Raw genomic sequence first — 16,340 nt, forward strand, 5'->3', positions numbered from 1 at the left:
CAAGTTCCAGAGACAGTATCTGAATATGTGCTTTTAAGGCCTAAGAAATGTATATAAATTGACATTTTCCTGTTTCTTTCTGCTTCTAAGTAAGTGAGCAAATTGCACACAGCAATTAAGCAGATCAGAAATTGCTTTCATAAAAAGGGATTTGTAGTTTTACTCTTTATCATATACTGATTTTCTTCAGCCAAAACCAGTGGAGCTGAACTTACTGTAAAATGATTAAATAATTAGGAAGCAATAGAAAGGAGACCCTCACCTTCTGTTAAATAAAAAGACTGTGCTTAAGCATTCACTCATGGATCACTCTATTGATCTAGTCATAGAGTTATCCATTCAGATATACACAAAATATTAGTATTTTTTAAATTACTGGCTGAGTTGCTCTTTTTTTTTTTTTTTTTGCTAAGAGCTGCATTACTGCATAGCAATCCTGCCAGCTAATTAGATTCTGTGTCTGGGTAAACTCTCAGAAAGAATAATCACTCCTAGCTTATGTTGACGGCAATTTGCAGAACACTGGCACATTAATTGGAAGAGTAGAGGTGGATAATGATGGAGAGTGACTGTTCTCTTTGGTAGCACTGTTTTAGAGGAACCTTCCCTTTCACATCTAATAAGAACAAGAGTATAAGAGAAGATATACTGACACAGACTGCAATGCTTTTGTAGGCGTCCTCCCCTCTGCGACAACCGACAGTGCTGCTGTTCTGAGGGCAGAAAGTGGATGGCCATGTGTGAGTAGAAAAATGAGCACGCTGGCCCAGGTTAGGTGTCCCACAAGCACTCAGTTTTCTCCTTTAACTGCATAATTATCAGCCCAAAATGTGTTGTCAAAACTTGGCTCCCACTGAGCTATCACGGTGGAACACTGTGCTCTTGCAAGGTTTTGTCCTGCCAAGATGCTTTTAACATTTTTTTTTTTTTTTTTTACCTCTCCACATAAACATAATCAGGTGGCACCTTCCCGTGTGGAACTTTCCTTGTAAGTATATTATTGTAATCTACAAATTACTTTTACCCTGGATGCCCCAGATAACAATTACATTAATATAAGCTGATAAACTTATTTCTTTAGTTACTGCTCATAGAGTGGCTTGCTAGTTAAGATAAAAAGTAAATGATGTGATATAAAGTCATAGCTAATTGTACAATAATGCACTGTGTGCCAAGCAGTTGGTGAAGTAAGGTTTACGTAACCATTAGATGTTGCTTGAACTTTTGAAATGTATTTCCATGTTATTTTTACCTTCTCTGAACCCAGTGCAGGGGCAGAGTGTGGAACAAGAAATTAAGAAAAATTTAATTGTTCTGGTTAAATTCATTGCAGATTAGAAGTTGAAAGAGTGGTAAACAATCTAGAGAAAGTCTTTGGAAGACTTCATCATGTAGACCCTTTCCTTTGGCAAAACTGTCATTCCCCTCAGCCTAGGAGAATCTATGACTCATTGCAGTCATAGATCTGTAGGAGGAAATTATGACTCCGTTCATATGCTACATGTTCTTTGGCTGCTATTAATTCACTTAATGACACAGCTCAGTGAAATTGCTCTGCACTCTCATAGCAGCTGCAAATGCCAGCCGTTCTGTGGGCTGATCCAAGCCCAGCTCCGGCTGATGGCAAGACTCCCACTGTGATTCTGAAATGTACATTTCCCTTCCAACCAGGCAGGAGATAGCCAGGCCCCTCCACTATGGCATGGCCTCCCCTCTGCATTCCAAACCTCCACCCACACATCCTGCACCCTCCTCTCACAGGGCATGAGCCTGCAAAGAAGTTCTTTGGGAGAACATAAAGAAAGCACAGCAAGCTATCAGTAACCCCCTATCTCCTAGCAGTTCCCTTCTTCCTTCCTGCTGCCCGAGGACAGCATAGTCACAAAACAAAAATGGCAGCTTGTAAAATAATTTCCAGCTTAATTGTAAATTGCGGTGGCCTTTGTTCCCAATAGCATTAGAGAAAAATGGAAATGAGGAATTGCTTGTCTCTGGCCTGCTTATGACTTCTTCTCTTTTTCTTTCTCATTTAAATGATGTATGTATAACATTTATTTGTTTGGAGGAAAGATTGCAGGTTACCTATGCAGCATTTTGATAGATATTTTAACATATGCAAAGAAGAGAAAATTCAGTCTCACAAATAGACATCTTCAGTTTCTTTTTCCTTTCTTCCCAGATTGATCACAGACAGTTTAAGATTCACCTGTGGCTGCATGAGTGTCTTCCTGTATTTTTGATAATTGGCAATGCTCACACATTTGCCAGTTTGTTCAAATTTCTTCCTCTGTCTGTTTCCTCACTGGCAGTGCATAGAGTCTGTTTGCACCAGCTTTAGATTAACTATGTTATTTTGAGTTGGGAGCAAGCCAGATGCAGTATGAATCTCCTCTACCTACCTTATTTTGAACAGTTTGAATTAGACCCTTGGCATTCTCAGTTATCTCACGCTCATAGACAAGGGATTTTGTCCAGCGTTTTTAATCTTCATAAAATTTAATAAAAATAATCAAGTGCATATAATTGAGGTTTTAAAAATACCAATCCATAATCCATCCTATTACTTTAAAGTATGCTATCAAATATATTTTCCTATTAGTTGTGGAAGAAAATATCTCAGTACATAGTAATGACTAGCAATGTAGACTATAATGAGATCTAATGCAAAACAGATATTCTTCAAATATTTCATTAAATAATGTGACCAAATTCATCCTGCCTGAACAGACTTCTTTTAGCTCAGTCTGCTGAGCTATAAGTCTGCTGTTAAAAAATTCTCATTAGCGTCAATGGAAACAACAAGAGCAGATAAATCAGTCTCTCTTTATAGGACAGATAAATAATGCTTTGGTTTTATATTCCTAGTTAATAAATGTAATCAAGTTACTTAGGTTATAAACACTTAAAGCCTGTTCTGTGCCCTCAGGGAACCCCTTTCACTATCCCAGGCAGTAAAGCTGCATACAGCAGGATATAACCCACTAATACAGTAAAAATATATGGGTGTGTAAGACTAAACAGCTAAAAAAAATTATACTGTAAATGATGTGATTGAGTGAAATTGTATGTATATTTTTCAAGTCTTCAGAATAGTTGAAGTTTTAACTTATTTCAAATTTTTAAGTTGAAATCTATTCATATTTGGAAATTTTGTACAACCTTGTAAAGTTAAATACTATGTCACTGTAATTTATTTTTGTTGTCATATATTGACACATGCTCATTTATATATGAAGTGTACTGTTTATCAATTGCTTCTAAGTCAGCAATAAAAACATGAAAGTTCTCATTTTCCTGTCACAGCTATTTATATCCGGTATATTTTTGACCTTATTTTAATGGTTTTGGTTCCATTCTTTACTGAAACAGAGAGCATGCTTAGCTTTTGACTGTATGTCTTCCAGTGCTCAGTCAATATGTGGGCCATTCTTGCTTGTGCAGCTAAGAGAATTTGGGGATACACTGTGCAGAAGCTGTAGGAAGTGATTACCACTACAATGCATCACCCCAAGAGGATATCAGAAAGCGACTGGGAACAGAAAATCAGAACTCCTCTTTTCCTACCAATTTAGGTTTTAATTTTATTTGGAGGGTTTCTACATCATACCACAAGTCATAGAATCATAGAATCATTTGGTTGGAAAAGACCTTTGAGACTGAGTCCAACCATACTTGTCCACTACTACGCCACATTCCTGATCACCTCATCTACCCATCTTTTAAATACCTTCAGGGATAGTGATTCAACCACTCCCCTGGGCAGCCTGTGCCAGTACCTGATAATACTTCTGGTGCAGAAATTTTTCCTAATCTAATCTAAACCAATCTAATCCAATCTAAACCTCCCCTGACACAAGTTGAGGCCATTTACTCTCATCCTATCACTACTTACTCGGGAGAAGAGACCAATAGGCTCCTCTCTACAACCTTCTTTAAGGTAGCTGTAGACAGTGATAAGGTCTCCCCTCAGCCTTCTCCAGACCAAACAGCCCCCATTCCCTCAGCTGCTCCTCCTAAGACTTATGCTCCAGACCTTTCAACAGCTTTGTTGCCCTCCTCTGGACAGGCCCCAACAGCTCAATATCTTTCCTGTACTGAGAGGCCCAAAACTAAACACAGCATGCAAGGAGTGGCCTCATCAGCACCACGTGTAGGGACATAATCACTTCCCTGGTCCTGCTTGCCACGCTGTTTCTGATACAGGCCAGGATGCCATTGGCCTTCTTGGCCACCTGGGCACACTGCTGGCTCATATTCAGCTGGCTGTCAGCCAGAACCCCCAGGTTCTCCTCTACTACACAGCTTTCTAGCTATTCCTCCCCAAGCGTGTAGCTTTGTGTGGGGTTGTTGTGGCCCAAATGCAGGATCCAGCACATGGCCTTGTTGAACCTCTTACTGTTGGTTGCAACCCCTCGATCCAGTCTGTTCAAATCCCTCTGTAGAGCCTCCCTACCCTCAAGTGGATCAACACTTCCACTCAGCTTAGTTCTTTCAGGCTCCTTAAAGTGAGAGGCATTCAAACTTCTTACAAAAATGAGGGTGAGCAGAAGTTACAGAATACCTTAGAAAATCAATTGCACTGTTGAGACTTGAATCAGTAGTATAGTTCTTCCCCAATTTGCCCTCATTGCAGGAAATGATTTAAAACCTTCCTCCACAAGCACAAACCACAGGGGGTTAAAGTACTTCCTCCACTCCACGAAGTCCAAGCAGCACAGTGTGGCTGCACGTGTCCAATTTTTCCCTTGGTCCAACCCAAAGGTAAGGTGTGTAATAAAGACCAAATGCATTTTCCTTGTGTTCAGGAGCACTTGTTGCTATGAAATGCAATCATCTACAGACATCCAAGGATTGTGTTGGCAGCCACTGTAAAAAAGAAGGCGTAACTGGAGGAGTTTCCTACAGTGCTTCGACTTCTTTTCCTCCTTGCTGATCTTCTCAGGAACATAACTGTAAAGGTAATATTGGCAATAAGTGAGTTAGAAACGATAAATTTTGCTTTATAATACAAGCTTTTTTTGAGCAGTTTCTACAGCCAAGTACTAGAAGAAATACAGAAAATAAAAAAAAAAAAAAAAAAGGAAGACCCTTGGCTTGGACCATACAGTTAATATATATTAATAAAAGGGAAACAAATTTAAGTCATGAAATGGGTTTGTTTACTTTATATAGTTACTACAAACATGGACTGTTTTCTCATTGGATGTCCTTTGGTATCTGCTTCTGTCATAAGCCTTTGTTTTTGATCACTACCGAATTTAATCTGTCCATATTATCACCCTTTCAGGAATGAATGGGAACTGTGGATCACAGACTAACTCAAGCAGCTGGAGCACAGCTGGATGTAGCAAGTGGCTGAGGGTACCACTCCCCCAGCTCCTGGCCAGCTGATCTACACTGATCTTCTTGTGGTAGGCTGAGGAGGGAGATTAGGTACACCAGCAATTACTGCTGGTCACCTGAAAACAGTAACCCTCCCCCAGGTTAGGGATGCCTTCTCAGCTGATACAGTCTAACCTATAATCTTGTAAGAAAGAAAAAAGGGTGGGAAGGAAAGTTGATACAGTTAACAGAAGTATCAGCTAAGATGTGGGAACTGCTGCTGCCTCTGGTGAGTTTGGGACTTTCTCACAGCAATGTGTGAAATGTTTGAAAGGGGCTGGAAGGTTTGCTTGGCCCAAGTGTACAGCATTGTCTTATCCAAGGGCTGGTTATTAGGATGTCAGTAACGGAAGTTCTATGCTTTGAACATTATCGATGCTGCATTCAAACATCAGTTTTTTCAATTAAGGTTAAGGCAGTGATAGGTATAGATTAAAATCCTGGATTAAGGTTTTAAAGATGCTTTTAAGTAATTTTAAAGTAACTCTGGGTTGAGATTAAAGCAAACTTGCATTGTAGGCACCTCTAAATTACATAGTCCAGCTCCAGTTCAGAAGCCCAAGTATAATTTCTTAAAAACAATTAATTCCTAATTCTCTAAACACCTTCAGCCTTCTCCTTAATGCAAATGGCTCTGTGCTGCACTGTTTATAAATATAAATCAAGCTGCTTTATTAAATAAAACAATAAGCTATCCTCATGACTTGTAACCAGAATAACGTCTGCCACTTTGGCAGCTAAATGCATCTGCCTGGTACAAGAAGAAAATGTAAAAGCACAAATCTTTTTTTGCCAGCCAGCAAGCTGTTTCCTGCTGAGGCTTTCAAAACGGAAATTTGCTTCTGCTTCATTGTACAAATATCCATATACTGCATTTTTCAGCATTTCTTTCAGCCGGCTGATATAATTCTTCACCAGTTTTTGGGTGTGCTGGGTATGCTAGTTAATGCAACTAGATATGGATTCCAGTGAGTTGTTTGCATCTCCTCTGAAGCCATTTATTCTGTCATGAAGTACTAAGTCAGTGAGGATGCAAAGGAAATTTTTGGCTTATTGAAAATGTTTCCTAGCAATTTTTGTGTTTCTTCCATTCAATTGGGGTCAAAAAAAAGCAATGCTGCTCAAACAAAACCTAAGGGTATATTACTCAGTGTGTTCCTCAAAGTTCCCATATACTTTCTTGCAGTTTCTTCAGCAAGGATTTGCACTATCAGTTAAATTCACAAACCTGTGGTTCTGAAATATAATGGATAAAGTATTTTTGTAGCTACGAAGTGTGTCTATTTGGCAGATGTTACATGGCTTAAATTAAAACATGCTTATCACAGAGAAAGAAAAGATGGGATGTTTTTTTCTCCAAAATGTCCATTAGGGATAAAGAGCAAAAGCAGCAACAAAGTCTTCAACTAATATGAATGCAATCAAAACACTCTGCTTTAGGTGCTTTTTGCAGTTTTAAGGATTTATCATCTTAGTTGTAGCTGGTCTGAAAAGTAATTAGCTTAAATCTGGCAGTTCCAAACAAAACAAACCAGGGGGGAACAAATGTGCCTTGCTTTTGGGTAATTTTAACAGATTATAAGAACAGATGCAAGAGTCTTTTGGATTTATTATGTTATCAACAGAATTTAGAAATGAGGAAATATTTGCCTCTTGCCTCCTCTTTCTGTAACAATAGAAGTCTACAGACCCCGTGGAAAGAGTACCTTTTCTTTTTTTTCTTTTCTTTTTTTTCTTTTCATTATGTATGCCAGATGTTGAAGACTGTGAAGTTCTTCGTCAAATATGCTTTCCTCTTGACATACACAGCGACTGAGGGCAAGACAGGAGCCCCTGGACACAAATCTGATCTATGCGGGCAGAAAAATCTGTACACAGCTCTGACTGCAGCAGCGTTCCCTGTAGAAGGGCTGAACGTACTGCCTGGTTTTTTGAAGCTATGCACTATTTGCCAATGTCTTCCCTTCTGAGAATAAACATCAGCATTTTGTTGAAATGTTTGGGAGTGTGGAAAGAAGAAATGACCATGTGTGGAAGAAAATAATCTGTGATTTCCACATATTTAATTTTAAGAATTATTATTGGTTAGAGCAGCTGTTCTTTGACTTGATGTGTAATGAATCTAAGTTTTCTTCATTCTCAAGGCTAAGGCTAATCTCTTTCTCCTGAATAAGGATGTTTTACTTGAGTGGTTTGCAACAGTATTAGAACCTGCAGAATGTCCAGCCCTTCCCCTATATCCTCTTTGTAGGAAAATAAGGAGAATTACTAGTCGGTTAGGTGAGATGAAACGCTTACGATGGCAAGAACTCTTAAATTCTAATAAAAATGAAAGGCAAAGTTGGCTGTAAAATGTATGAAGCATACATAGAGATTGGTCTAGCACCGTTACAGAAAGCAAGGGAGAATAACGTCCTGTCATCAGTCTTCTGAACTTTCTCATGATTTTCTATTTGAGTGGTTTGAATTGTCTGTCTGTCAATACAGAGTGTTGTTAACCTTGTTGTGAATACCATTTTCAAAGTAGGTTATAGAAGAGAGCAGCTGCAGAAGCCATCAGAGAGCTTCCTCTTCCCCCAGCTGCAGAGAACAGATCTTTGTTTGTCAGCTATTTTCTCAGCCACTGCTGATTAGTGCCTAGAAAACCACCTATGCTCAGTGACTAGGTCTAACAAGTTACCTACCAGTTACTGGTAGTGGCTATCTAGAAGACTTAGAGTTACCTGACCTGCCAGATTATCTAGTCTGCATTTGATTGCTTTCTTCAAGAAATCGTTCATATAGATCTTGTTCACCATTTTAATGAAATAATAAAAATAATATTTTTTTTTTCTTAGAAAAGACTGGATTCCTGCTATTGTAGCTAGTATACAACAGCCCAATACTGGCCATAGAACGGATAAACCAATAGATGAGACAAATTTTGGGCAAGTTAAATTTACTATCAGCTCATCTGCTATTTTTGTAAAGTGGCAGAAACAGGACAAAAGTAATTTATGAACCTGGGACATTATGAGTTTCCTGAGCCAAAGGCAGCACAGTCAAAAGGGTGGGGTGGTGGGATTAAACTTCACTGAAATGGATTGATTCTGAAAAGCTTGACTATTTTCTTGCAATTCATGGTCATAGAGCATACTGTATCAACACCCCATGTTCAGTGTAGCACAGTAGTTGCAATTCTTCTTCTAGGCTCTAGAAGGATTATGACTGGTAAATAGCTTGTTGTTCGAGGTTTAACCTCAGGGGACGTATAATACCAGAGTCAAAGATTATCCAAAGAGGGGAGGTAAGTAATAAATCATTCAAGACAATCTTAAGGATTGCAGCAAGGGTTTTAGATTTCCAGCTGATTTTCAAGAGAGCCTCAGTAGGAATGAGTGTTAGGAACATTGATTTTTTTGTTCTATCAATGAGTAAACCTTGAAGATCAACGAATCAAACCGCTTACATGGCAGTACAGAAGACACTGTTTGGGATTATGATATAGCCTTTGATTCTACTGAGTGTACACCAGTCAATTCCAACTAAAATTCACTAGGATGTTCAAAGCACTTGTAGAGGTGATGTGATTTTCAGTGATGCATTATATTTGCTAATAAAAGTAGAAGTTATTTTACGCTTCAGGTGAATTTCTCCGATTATTGCAGAATGACTCATCTAATGTGGACATCTAATAAAAGCTGTCCTGAGAGAAGCTCTTTGTTTCAATTTGTCTCAGTAAGAGGCATCTCTACAACCAGCACAGATTAATGTACGTTGCAGATATTTCTCTGTTGAAGATATTTCGAGTTGAAAGTCTGTATTTATCTGTTGTAGGGGGGTAAAATTACTGCATACATGAAACAGGAGCATTTTTCCATCTGTTTGTGTACTTAGATTGCAGTTGCCAATACACTACAGGCACAAATAAGCCTGATGGCCTGTGGTAGGCAGGTCAGTGGTTGCTTGCTCCAGGCAGGCTCTAGTTGGAAAGCTAAGTGGCTTCAGTAAGCACATGGCACACGTTCCTTGTGCTCAAGCATATTCATAAGCCTTGCTGATGGCACACTTGCTTTCAAACCAGACCTTGCTCACATCTAGACAGCTTAGTTAGATAAAGTAAAGGTAGGTCATTTGTCAGTGGTGCACCCTGCACATGTTTACCCAGCTTTGGGTGGGAAAGAGGTGGTAAGGAACACAGGAGTCTGCTAAGGAGATAAAGCACAGACTGCTGAAAATCTAGAAGTGAAAAATTTTATGATAAAATTTATATTTAATAATGCATTTCTTAAAGTCTTGGTCTATGTTTGGAAATTCCCTTGCTTCAAAGTGTTTTTTATACTAATTTACCTGTATAGACTAATAATAGTGCTTTCATTGTGTCATAATCTAGTTGATCTGAATCTACTAGATTACTATATCTAGGTGTTTCTGAACTCATCAGACTAAGTGTGTGGCGGGGGGGGAGGAGGAGGGAGAGTGTGTCAGGATAAAAGGAGTAAAATAAACAAACCAACTAAACAAAAAATATTAGAATCAAAGTCAGTTGTGGGGCACAAGGATTTACCATTTTAAATGTGTGAGTGACGATGATACGTGCCTATTAATTCTGGGTCCATTCTCTACTATGCCAACAGTGTTCCAATGCCCATAATTGTTCTGAGAAATACACTGGATCAGTTTTCCAGAGAGAGGAGCAGATGTATACTATCTGGGCTATGATCTCTCAGGATTCTGCAGACTGCCAGGTTACAACTCCATTTAATCTCATTGCTGCTATGTTTATGCCACTGTGAATAATGTAAGAGTTTATTATTAAAATATTTAACAATTTCACTTAAAATATATTCGAGACCTGTTTTCTTATAGTACGTTTTAGCTCAGGTGACTGTTCCTGAAGTCAAATCACAGGAAACTCACTAATTTATCTGCATAACATAAAATACAAATATAGTAAATATCTAAGTTTATACTTAATTTATATATTTGTCTATAGTAGTGACTGTCATAATCTATAAATTCAAGAGCTACATAGAGACCTTAGGGTGAGGAAAAAAGTAAATGCTTGCTTGAACTATTCAATTTAAAACTATTAGATGTAATTTTCTGCTTGACTTCTAACATTTTAATGAAGAGAGATTTTCATGAATGTATTTATTTTTGGCCTTCTTTTAATGACTATTCCACCAGGAGTCACTTAAAAGTGTCGACCTTTTCTTAAGCAAAGATATTTTTCACTATTTCTAATGTATTCTCAACAGCAATCACTGGCAGGTTTGAAGTGTATATGCATCTCAGGTTTGCTGGGACTGGGTTGTGTGCTCCCTTTTTAGTAGTGCTTCACGTGCGTTTGTCTGAAAACTCCCCTGTCACATGCAGCATCCTTATTTAAGGAGAAACTCTTACACTTAAGCTTAAATCACCATTTTTCAGTGTTCTGTATACATGCAAGTAGAACATACAGAGTCATGCAAGTTTACAAATTCTGTTTTCAATTACACCAGTAAGATACAAATCTGTTGATATTGAAAGTTCGGGCTGTACTAAGCTCTGGGGCTTTGGTGTGAGACTAATTGTAAGAAGAGGATAAGGCTAATTACAAGAGTAAACTGATCTAGTAAGAGAAACTAGATCCTCTAATCCTTTAAACATACAGATCAGTTAATTAATGACACAGTAATTCTTGTGCAGGTGGTGGCAAAGGGCTATGTAGTCTCAAAGACCATTCCAGTTTAATAAAGGACATCTCACAGAAGTGAAGCAGCTCACTCAGAGTCCTAAACAGAGGAGGTGCCTGTAGCCCTGCACACCAGGTCACCAGGAACCTAGTGAGTCTGCAGCTCTTTAGGGGTTGTACAATAGGTGCTTTGTGATGGAAAGAATGAGAGACCCTCGCCCTTGATGGGGAGAAACACGCACAGATGAGATTTTCCCAGTAAGAAACACATTGAGCAAAACTATCTTGGGGTTCCTGCTATCAAAATCACTGAGCAAGGGCGTAGCTGTCTGTACCAAGCAGTTTGTAGTGAAAATCCATAGAAAAAAACAAGAAAGATATAGAAAATCAAAGGACATATGTCTGGAGAAATACAGAGCTGGGTAACTGTGCAACTGAAGAAAGCAGTGCTCGGTATCCTGAGCTTCTGGACTTGGAGGACAGTGTGGAAATGTTGCATACCAAAGGTGAAAAGTCACTGCTTTGACCTTCTAAGAAAAGAGATAGCAAGGGAAAATGTATACTGATTTTCACAGGGAATGTAAAATTGCCTTTAAAAAAGCTCCAGATCTTGTATTCTTGCTTACACCAGAAGGCAAGAATTCTTAGTTTGCCCAGAACACACAAAAATCACAAATCAGCTGGAATTAGTGTCTGTAGTGTTAGGTCAGAAAGGCTATTGATTAGGCAGATAAGCACAGTCTTCCCCCTGAACTTATACATCAATTTCAATAATTCCATCCCCTCTGTAAAAGTTTATTTTCAGTTTTATGATGTTTAGTTATAATGTAGTTTTCCGGCTTAGGTATTTGTGGACTTCTCAGCATTGATACTACCACAGCAATGATAATGCATTTTTCTGTTTTGTTTTCCCTCTGATTAAATTAGAAGACAAATATTCTATCCATTTTTAAATTATACTGAAAAATTATTTTTGTATGCAAATATATATTTTTTTTTTTTTTACAGGATGACTCAAAAGGCTATGGTATCATTTACTGCATATCTGTGTCTATTAAGACTAGTCACTCCTACTCACAAAACATTAGCCACCTCATTACACATGCACTGAGAAAACAGGTTTTGGTAACAGGCAACATCACGCGCCTTCCTTGATAAATGGCAAATGCCTTGGGAAAAGTCCTGTCAGATGTGGGGAATGTATAGCAGATGTCATGGAGCTGCCTCGTGAGCAGCCTGGTGGCACTGATTAAAACTTCACTGAATTGAATTAGTGAGTAGGTTTGCTATTGCCAGAAAGAAATTAAGTATTTCATACACCTTGGACAATACCCAGAGCAACAGGGTTTATATATGACTAGGCAAAAGAGCTATTGCATTTGCAAAAGGAAGAGATCTATGTGAGCATTGTGGGAGCCAAGGTTTGACCTTATAGAAACACTCTGCCATGCAGGCTTCCTCTGAACACTTTGGGGAAGAAAGATAGCAAGCAAAAGCAAGCTGAGCAATTTGCACATCCTACTTGCAGTTATGTTTGTGCACCACAGTGAAGGTATTTGTTCACCGACAACACAGCTGAGATGAGAATTTCGTTGTGGGAATCAAGCGAAGACCTTTGTAAGTAGCCATAGAGGAAGGGTGGTGTGACAAGCAGAGTGCACTGAGCTTCACAAAAGCTTCCCAATGACCATGAGAGAGGTGACGGGGACTCTCTGCCTTGTGTGATGAGGCACGATGCCTTACGTAAACTTTAATGAAAATCTATAGCTGTACTAGCTTTATAGTCACTAAGTCACTAGCTTTTCTGTCACTATGTAGTGACAGAACTAAAAATCTGTGCTATTTATTTTTAGGCCCTGAGGCTAGAGGAGTTGGCTCAAAGCGGAGTCATCCACTGGTTGGCTCGATTGTTTCAAGGTTACATTTAGAAACACATCATCCTAATTGTATTCCCCAAGCTGAATGTCTCCATGTATAATGGAGTTACACCATATGCTCTGTCCTACTGCCTACATTACTTACATTAAAGAAATCTTTTGCTATCTGCATCTTTAAATATTTGATCTTCATGGATTAAGGACTCTCAACCTTTCTGCATAAGAAAGCACCAGATTTCTGGGGGGAAATTCCCTTCATAGGGTAGTGAGGAGAGATGCTGATTCATGACATATTTCAAGGCTTTAGTGCTGCTTATTACACAGCAGTGTCCAGCCATGAGCTCAGTCAGTCAATAGAGAGATGTGCCATATTCCAGCTTAAAATTTGTGGGAATAAAAATAGACCTTTAAAAACATTTCTGGGAATTTAAAATTGTTTGTAATATTGAAATATTTCTAGTTCAGAAAGTGAATTTTCATATACATAGAACTAATATGATTTTCATTTACTCTGAAAGAGGAGATTCTATTTATTTATGTATTATTTTTCAAAGTATGGATACTGTAGCCATGACAACAGTGGGTACCTAGAAGAAAAGTGTGGAGAGGCAATAGACATGCCAGTAACGTATTATCTGTCAGGATAAAAGATTGCTTAAAGACCTTTGAGTCACAAAACCAAAGTCCCTTAGAGGGTATTTGAATACATACTATTTTTAATCCAAGAGAGTCAGTGTGGTCTCCTCAGCAAGCTAAGTGGGTGACAAAAAAAAACCCAAAAATCCAACAAACAAACCAAACACCTTACTTAATCCATCTGCATTTTGCTTCCTAAGACATTGAATAATAGATTGAGCTCAGTGGGTTTTTTCTTTCTATCTTAAAATGGCAAATATTTTTAAAATGTGTTTCAATAAATTGTAACAACGTGATTGTCTTCGCAGAAATCTTAATGTGAAGAACTGAAGGAAGTAAGAAAGGTCTGTTCCCTCTGCCCCTAGCCAGACATTCACAGTATTGGCTCCCCTTCCATCCCAGCTGGGATTTTGAATGGAGAACAAAAGCGCCCCATTGAATTCAGTGATAATCTTTCTCTTGTATTCAGTCTGTACTGATTCAGTCCCTCGGGCTGGATTTCCCTTATACCTAGAATCATAATGAAGGAAGAGTAGTGAAGCCTTCCAGGCTCCTGGAAGCCTTAGCAGACTTCCTAGATTAGCTCCACCTGGCCTCATGTGTATATTGGGGTAGGAATACCTACAGGTAAGAGCCATACTCTCAGAATGATGAGGCAAGTTTTGGTTTGCAATCAGGCTTGGCTGGCCTGATTGCAAATCATGCTGTAAAACTCACAGTGTATGCACAGTATATCTCAGCGTACCATGTGCCTGGTCCATCCGTCCCACAGAGGTGTGTAGTCTTCCTCTTTTCCCCTTTAAATAAGCTTACAAACACAGCCTGCAAGACTGAATCCACAGTGTAGCTTCAAATTAAGTTTGGCCCCGAGTCTGAGTTTTGGTTTGTGAATAAAACATGGGTATGACCTTAAAGTGCAGTTATTTATATAGAATTAACACCATTATGAGGCAGGCAAGCCTAAGGTCTTTCTACCGCAAATGTGCCTGACAGTTCATTATCCCTGAGACAAACATATGATCTGTGAAGAAAGAATTGTGGGGTCCCCCCTCCATGCTGTGTCTGTAGTGCTTGAGCTGCAACACAGAATAAATGCTACCAAGCATTAAACTAGCTCAGTGTGCTGTGCTCCGGTGAAGACAATTGCTTTGTCATTTGGTTTCCATCCTCTCTGCGTAGCCTACCACATTGCACTTTTCCAGCAACATTATTTTCTCCATCTTATCTTGTTTCAAAGATGCTCATAGTGTTCAGGGACTCACAGGGAACTTGTGATCAGCTGAGACAAAGTCATCGGAGCGTGAATGAGAAATTAACTCTATAAAGTATCCTACAGATGGAAAATATGTCATTTGTACAAGACCTCAGTAAACCAGGTCATCGTGCTATGTGCTTATGGACTGAAGAAGTAAAATCAGCCATCTCTGTGTTTCAAAATCTAGTATGTTCATTGCAGTAGTTGTAGGGATGCATTTTTCAGTATAATATTTGTGTCCAGACGTCTTATATTGCAAGTGAGCCACAAAATGTCAGAATTAAAGAACTATCCAGTTTTATGGTTTCAGCATGAAAATAGACTTTGCTTAAGAAAGACATATTTTATTGAATATAGTAAATTCTGTGAAGTGCGAGGCAAATGCAAATCAATATATAGCTAACCCTAATATCTATATATATTTTATAATTTAGGGGGTTATTCTCTACCTGCAAGCCAACAGTGCCATCCACTGATATTTTTTATGTTTTCACACAGATATTCTTCAAGATGTTCTAAAATAGGTGATCCTAAAAGCATTATAAGGATGCATATATGTTGCTTAAGAGAACAGAATCCTTTTGAACAGGCAACAAATAATAAAGAAAAAAATCTATTTCATACTCTGGTCAGCTTTTTAATGGATTTGCTCCTCACATCTGCAGAGAACTTCTCTGCTTTTGCCAGAAGCTGACCTGCTGGAAGTTTAAATGCTTTTCATCCTCACCTGCCAAAAATTCCGATGTCAAACAAAAACCTGAAGATGAGATGGAAATAAAGATTCTGGTTATAAAATAGTAACCTTTCTTATTTATCAAAGGACCTGAATTTCTGCAGGTGTCATGCATCACTCTTTAAAACTCTTACATGCTATAAAAGGCACACAGAGATCTGTACAAAATCACTCTTCTGCCAAAGGCTGTAAATATTCCTTTTCTCTCTCTCTCAATCTGAAGGGAAATTGTTTTCATCCAGGATATAAAATCAGTTTCGACACTGCAAATGGAGAGGTCATACATTAGTACACCCAGGATTTTTATTCATTTACATATTTTTTTTTTTAAAGGAAGCCTGGAGATAAGAGGAATTATTTAATAAGTGTTTGGGGGTTTAAGCCCTTAAATTTTGTGTTTTCAAACTGCATTCCCTAGACATAAGTGCTAGAATCATTTTTATGTGGTTTGGCTTTGGTTTGGTTATGCTCAAGTGCAGATTACCACATACGTACCTGAGATTCAGATCTACAGAAAGACAGAAATCTTTTCATACAACTGTTACAAACCACATAGTAATTTTAAGAATCAAAAAAGAAAACATTCAAGCTACTTTCATAGTTTATACCTACATAGTTACATTGAGGCTGACCATACTGCTACCTTCTTCTGGTTATGAACTGAAAGATGTCCTTCTGTTATTAACTGTGGGAGTAGCCCCAAGAATCGCACTGTGTTACTGCTGCAAGCTCTCATGTGCATACTTACACTGTTACATTTTCCTCCGGCTGCACTGTAAGCCACCTCTTGCTCTTATTTCT

This window comes from Cuculus canorus, chromosome 3, assembly GCF_017976375.1.
Source record: "Cuculus canorus isolate bCucCan1 chromosome 3, bCucCan1.pri, whole genome shotgun sequence".
NCBI lineage: Eukaryota > Metazoa > Chordata > Aves > Cuculiformes > Cuculidae > Cuculus > Cuculus canorus.